We start from the raw sequence: 6,000 nt of genomic DNA, 5'->3' as shown, positions 1-6,000 counted from the left end.
CACAGATGCTTTGCGAAGTATTGTGTCAGGTATGTGGTGGTAGACGGGTCTAGGTGCAGGAAGAGTTTTTATTAGCAGGCGTGATACAACCCCGATTCCAAAAATGTTGGGACAAAGTACAAATTGTAAATAAAAACGGAATGCAATGATGTGGAAGTTTCAAAATTCCATATTTTATTCAGAATAGAACATAGATGACATATCAAATGTTTAAACTGAGAAAACGTATCATTTAAAGAGAAAAATTAGGTGATTTTAAATTTCATGACAACAACACATCTCAAAAAAGTTGGGACAAGGCCATGTTTCCCACTGTGAGACATCCCCTTTTCTCTTTACAACAGTCTGTAAACGTCTGGGGACTGAGGAGACAAGTTGCTCAAGTTTAGGGATAGGAATGTTAACCCATTCTTGTCTAATGTAGGATTCTAGTTGCTCAACTGTCTTAGGTCTTTTTTGTCATATCTTCCGTTTTATGATGCGCCAAATATTTTCTATGGGTGAAAGATCTGGACTGCAGGTTGGCCAGTTCAGTACCCGGACCCTTCTTCTACGCAGCCATGATGCTGTAATTGATGCAGTATGTGGTTTGGCATTGTCATGTTGGAAAATGCAAGGTCTTCCCTGAAAGAGACGTCGTCTGGATGGGAGCATATGTTGCTCTAGAACCTGGATATACCTTTCAGCATTGATGGTGTCTTTCCAGATGTGTAAGCTGCCCATGCCACACGCACTAATGCAACCCCATACCATCAGAGATGCAGGCTTCTGAACTGAGCGCCGATAACAACTTGGGTCGTCCTTCTCCTCTTTAGTCCGAATGATACGGCGTCCCTGATTTCCATAAAGAACTTCAAATTTTGATTCGTCTGACCACAGAACAGTTTTCCACTTTGCCACAGTCCATTTTAAATGAGCCTTGGCCCAGAGAAGACGTCTGCGCTTCTGGATCGTGTTTAGATACGGCTTCTTCTTTGAACTATAGAGTTTCAGCTAGCAACGGCGGATGCACGGTGAATTGTGTTCATAGATAATGTTCTCTGGAAATATTCCTGAGCCCATTTTGTGATTTCCAATACAGAAGCATGCCTGTATGTGATGCAGTGCCGTCTAAGGGCCCGAAGATCACGGGCACCCAGTATGGTTTTCCGGCCATGACCCTTATGCACAGAGATTCTTCCAGATTCTCTGAATCTTTTGATGATATTATACACTGTAGATGATGATATGTTCAAACTCTTTGCAATTTTACACTGTCGAACTCCTTTCTGATATTGCTCCACTATTTGTCGGTGCAGAATTAGGGGGATTGGTGATCCTCTTCCCATCTTTACTTCTGAGAGCCGCTGCCACTCCAAGATGCGCTTTTTATACCCAGTCATGTTAATGACCTATTGCCAATTGACCTAATGAGTTGCAATTTGCTCCTCCAGCTGTTCCTTTTTTGTACCTTTAACTTTTCCAGCGGGCGGCACGGTGGTGTAGTGGTTAGCGCTGTCACCTCACAGCAAGAAGGTCCGGGTTCGAGCCCCGTGGCCGGCGAGGGCCTTTCTGTGTGGAGTTTGCATGTTCTCCCCGTGTCTGCGTGGGTTTCCTCCAGGTGCTCCGGTTTCCCCCACAGTCCAAAGACATGCAGGTTAGGTTAACTGGTGACTCTAAATTGAGCGTAGGTGTGAATGTGAGTGTGAATGGTTGTCTGTGTCTATGTGTCAGCCCTGTGATGACCTGGTGACTTGTCCAGGGTGAACCCCGCCTTTCGCCCGTAGTCAGCTGGGATAGGCTCCAGCTTGCCTGCGACCCTGTAGAACAGGATAAAGCGGCTAGAGATAATGAGATGAGATGAACTTTTCCAGCCTCTTATTGCCCCTGTCCCAACTTTTTTGAGATGTGTTGCTGTCATGAAATTTCAAATGAGCCAATATTTGGCATGAAATTTCAAAATGTTTCACTTTCGACATTTGATATGTTGTCTATGTTCTATTGTGAATACAATATCAGTGTGGCAGCGGGGCCGTGGTCAAGCGTCGGTCTATGAATGGAGGGCGGAGTCAGGGAAGGTAAGTGGCGGAATCACTGCACCTGACGGGAATTAACCTGTGTTTGTGTGTCTTCCCCAGCAACCGTGCCCTATAATAGGAGAGGGAGAGCGGAGGAAGGGAGCTACTCCCCAACCTGGATACTTGTGTGCGTGCGCGTGTGTATGTGTGTAGTTAAAAGGCTGAAAAGCTACAATAAACTAGCTTTTGAGAACGCAGTTCTGGCCTGCCGTGCTTCTGTGCTCCACCCATCTAGAACACTTGCTACAGTGTTGCTGAAACCTGGGAACAGAGCGCAGGAGAGAACAGCCCCATGGAGTCCTCCCCCTTCAAGGACCTGATCCATGCCCTCGTCACAGCCCAACAGAGCCAGCACCAGGCGCTGGTCGCCCTCCGGAAGGAACAGGAGCAAAGGTTCGAGGCCCTGGTGCTGGCGCAGCAGGAAGATCGCCAGACGTTCCGGCACCTACTCGCGTCGGCGGGGTCCACCACCTCCACCGCCGCGGGCCCTCCCCACCTCACCCTAACGAAGATGGGCCCGCACGACGACCCCGAGGCCTTCCTTGCTCTCTTTGAGCAGGCAGCAGAGACGTGGGGTTGGCCGGTGGAACAGCGCGCGGCATGCCTCCTCCCCCTGCTTACGGGCGAGGCGCAGCTGGCTGCGCTACAGCTCCTCGCCAACAGCCGGCTGGTCTACGTGGACCTCCGCAGGGCCGTCCTCCAGCGCGTGGGTCGCACTCCGGAGCAGCAGCGGCAGCGCTTCCGCGCGCTGTGCCTGGAGGAGGTCAGCCGGCCGTTCGCGTTTGGCCAGCAACTCCGGGACGCCTGCCACCGGTGGCTGAGGGCCGACAACCGCGATGCCGAGGAAATCATCGATCTGGTGGCGCTGGAGCAGTTCGTCGCTCGACTTCCGGAAGGAACCGTGGAGTGGGTCCAGTGCCATCGCCCAGCGTCACTGGATCAGGCCATTGAGCTGGCAGAGGACCATATGGCGACCATTCCAATGGCAGGACAGCATGTCTCCCCTCCCCCACTCTCTCTCCCCTTCTGCTCCTCGCCCTCGCCCCATTCCCCCACCGCGGAGGCAGGGGCTGGCTCTACCCCAGCCGGCCCGCCGCACCCACGGTGTCCTACCGTTTCCTACTTCCGTGTCTGTGTCTTCCCCCCCTCAGGCGAGTGATATCTGGAACACCGGTGCAGAGAGAGAGCCTGGGCCAGTGTGCTGGTGCTGCGGGGAGCCGGGGCACCTCCAGCATCAGTGCTCGGCAATGGAGGTGGGCGCAGTGGTCTGGATCCCCGACGCGCCAGGAACCACTCTCGATCGGGCTGGAGCGTATCGCATACCGGTGAGTATCCAAGGGGATACGTATCAGGCTTTGGTGGACTCTGGCTGTAATCAGACCTCAATCCACCAAAGCCTGGTGCAAGACGAGGCATTGGGAAGAGCACAGTTGGTGAAGGTGTTGTGTGTGCACAGGGATGTTCACAACTAACCTTTAGTGTCGGTCCACATTCTGTTTCGAGGGGAGAAATTTAGAGTACAGGCGGCGGTTAATCCTCGCCTTACCCACTCGATAATTTTGGGGACTGATTGGCCAGGATTTCAGGATTTAATGACGCACTTAGTGAAGGGTGGGTCCTGCCATAGTTCAGCGGGGGGAGGTCCCGGTGTGGCATTGGCGGGAGCAGCTGTCACAGAGCCGTCTACGTCATCACTACGTCAGAGTGAGGAGCAGCAGGCCCCTCCTCCCTCTCTCGGGGAATCCCTTGTGGATTTTCCATTAGAGCAATCGTGAGACGAGTCTCTGCGGCATGCGTTTGACCAAGTGAGAGTAATCAATGGTCAAACGCTCCAGCCAAATGCCACCCCGTCCTTCCCCTATTTTTCCATTATTAAGGATAGGTTATACCGAGTGACACAGGACACTCAGACTAAGGAACAAATAACCCAACTTTTGATCCCAAAGAGCTGCCGGGAATTGGTATTCCAGGCGGCTCACTTTAATCCCATGGCTGGACACTTAGGGCAGGATAAGACACTAGCCAGAATAATGGCCCGGTTCTATTGGCCAGGGATTCGCGGCGATGTCCGTAGGTGATGTACGGCATGCCGCGAATGGCAGTTAGTAAATCCAGCAGCCATCCCAAAAGCGCCTTTGCGCCCTCTACCATTAATCGAGACCCAGTTCAAAAGAATTGGGATGGATCTCGTCGGGCCATTAGATCGGTCAACACGAGGGTATCGCTTTATTTTAGTTCTGGTGGACTATGCAATGCAATATCCGGAAGCAGTGCCGCTTTGAAATATCTCCACACGTAGTATTGCGGAAGTACTCTTCCACGTCATCTCCCGAGTCAGAATCCCCAAAGAGATTCTGACTGATCAGGGCACTATGTTTATATCACGCACACTGCGCGAACTGTATGGGTTACTGGGAATCAAGCCGATCCGCACCAGCGTTTATCACCCACAAATGGACGGCTTAGTTGAACGGTTTAATCACACCCTCAAAAACATAATTAAAAAATTTGTAAGCGAGGATGCACGTAACTGAGATAAATGGCTCGAGCCCCTGCTTTTCGCAGTGCGAGAGGTCCCACAAGCCTCCATGGGGTTCTCCCCATTCGAATTATTATATGGGCATAAGCCGCGCGGCATCCTAGATGTGCTGCGGGAAAATTGGGAGGAGGGACCTTCCCCGAGCAAAAATGAAATTCAATATGTTCTTGACCTGCATGCAAAACTCCACACACTCACACACCTAACCCAGGAGAATTTGCTGCAGGCTCAAGAATGTCAAGTCCGCCTGTACAACAGGGGCACGCACCTTAGGGAATTCACACCGGGAGACAAAGTACTCATGTTGTTGCCCACGTCGAGCTCTAAATTAATCGCCAGGTGGCAAGGACCCTTTGAGGTCACACGGCGAGTCGGGGACGTCGACTATGAGGTGATGTGAACGGACGGGGTGCGGTGTTACAGATTTACCACCTCAATCTGTTAAAATGTTGGCGCGAGGAGGTCCCCGTGGTGCTGGTGTCAGTGGTTCCAGAGAAGGTGGAGTTGGGGCCGGAGGTTCAAAAGGGAAAATCGGCATCACCCACCGCTCCGGTCCCCTGTGGAGACCACCTCTCCCCGACCCAGCTTGTGGAGGTCGCCCGGTTGCAAACAGAATTTTCTGACGTGTTCTCGCCCCTGCCCGGCCGCACCCACCTCATAGAACACCACATTGAGACGCCCCCGGGGGTAGTAGTGCACAGCCGCCCTTACAGACTGCCCGAACACAAGAAAAAGGTGGTTCGGGAAGAACTCAAGGCCATGCTCGAAATGGGCATCATTGAGGAGTCCCACAGTGACCGGAGCAGTCCGGTGGTCTTGGTTCCCAAGGCTGATGGGTCGGTCCGGTTCTGTGTGGACTATAGAAAAGTCAACGCAGTGTCTAAATTTGATGCGTACCCAATGCCTTGTATTGACGAGTTGCTCAATCGACTAGGCACGGCTTGTTTTTATTCAACACTAGATTTGACAAAGGGATATTGGCAGATCCCCTTGACTCCGCTATCCCGAGAGAAAATGGCCTTTTCCACACCGTTTGGCTTACACACTTCCGTTTGGGCTGTTTGGGGCGCCCGCTACGTTCCAGCGGCTTATGGATAGGGTCCTCCGCCCCCACGCCACTTATGTGGCCGCATACCTAGATGACATTATTATTTATAGTAATGACTGGCTGCGGCACCTAAAACACCTGAGGGCTGTCCTGGGGTCGCTGAGGCGAGCGGGGCTCACAGCCAACCCGAAGAAGTGTGCAATTGGGTGGGTGGAAATACGGTATCTGGGCTTCCACTTGGGCAATGGGCAGGTGCGTCCCCAAATCAATAAGACAGCAGCGACTGCAGCCTGCCCGAGGCCCACGACCAAAAAGGGGGTGAGACAGTTCCTGGGGCTGGCTGGCTACTATCGTAG

Source organism: Neoarius graeffei, chromosome 23 (genome assembly GCF_027579695.1).
Source record: "Neoarius graeffei isolate fNeoGra1 chromosome 23, fNeoGra1.pri, whole genome shotgun sequence".
In the NCBI taxonomy this organism is placed as follows: Eukaryota; Metazoa; Chordata; class Actinopteri; order Siluriformes; family Ariidae; genus Neoarius; species Neoarius graeffei.
Note: the sequence above shows the minus strand (reverse complement) of the source record.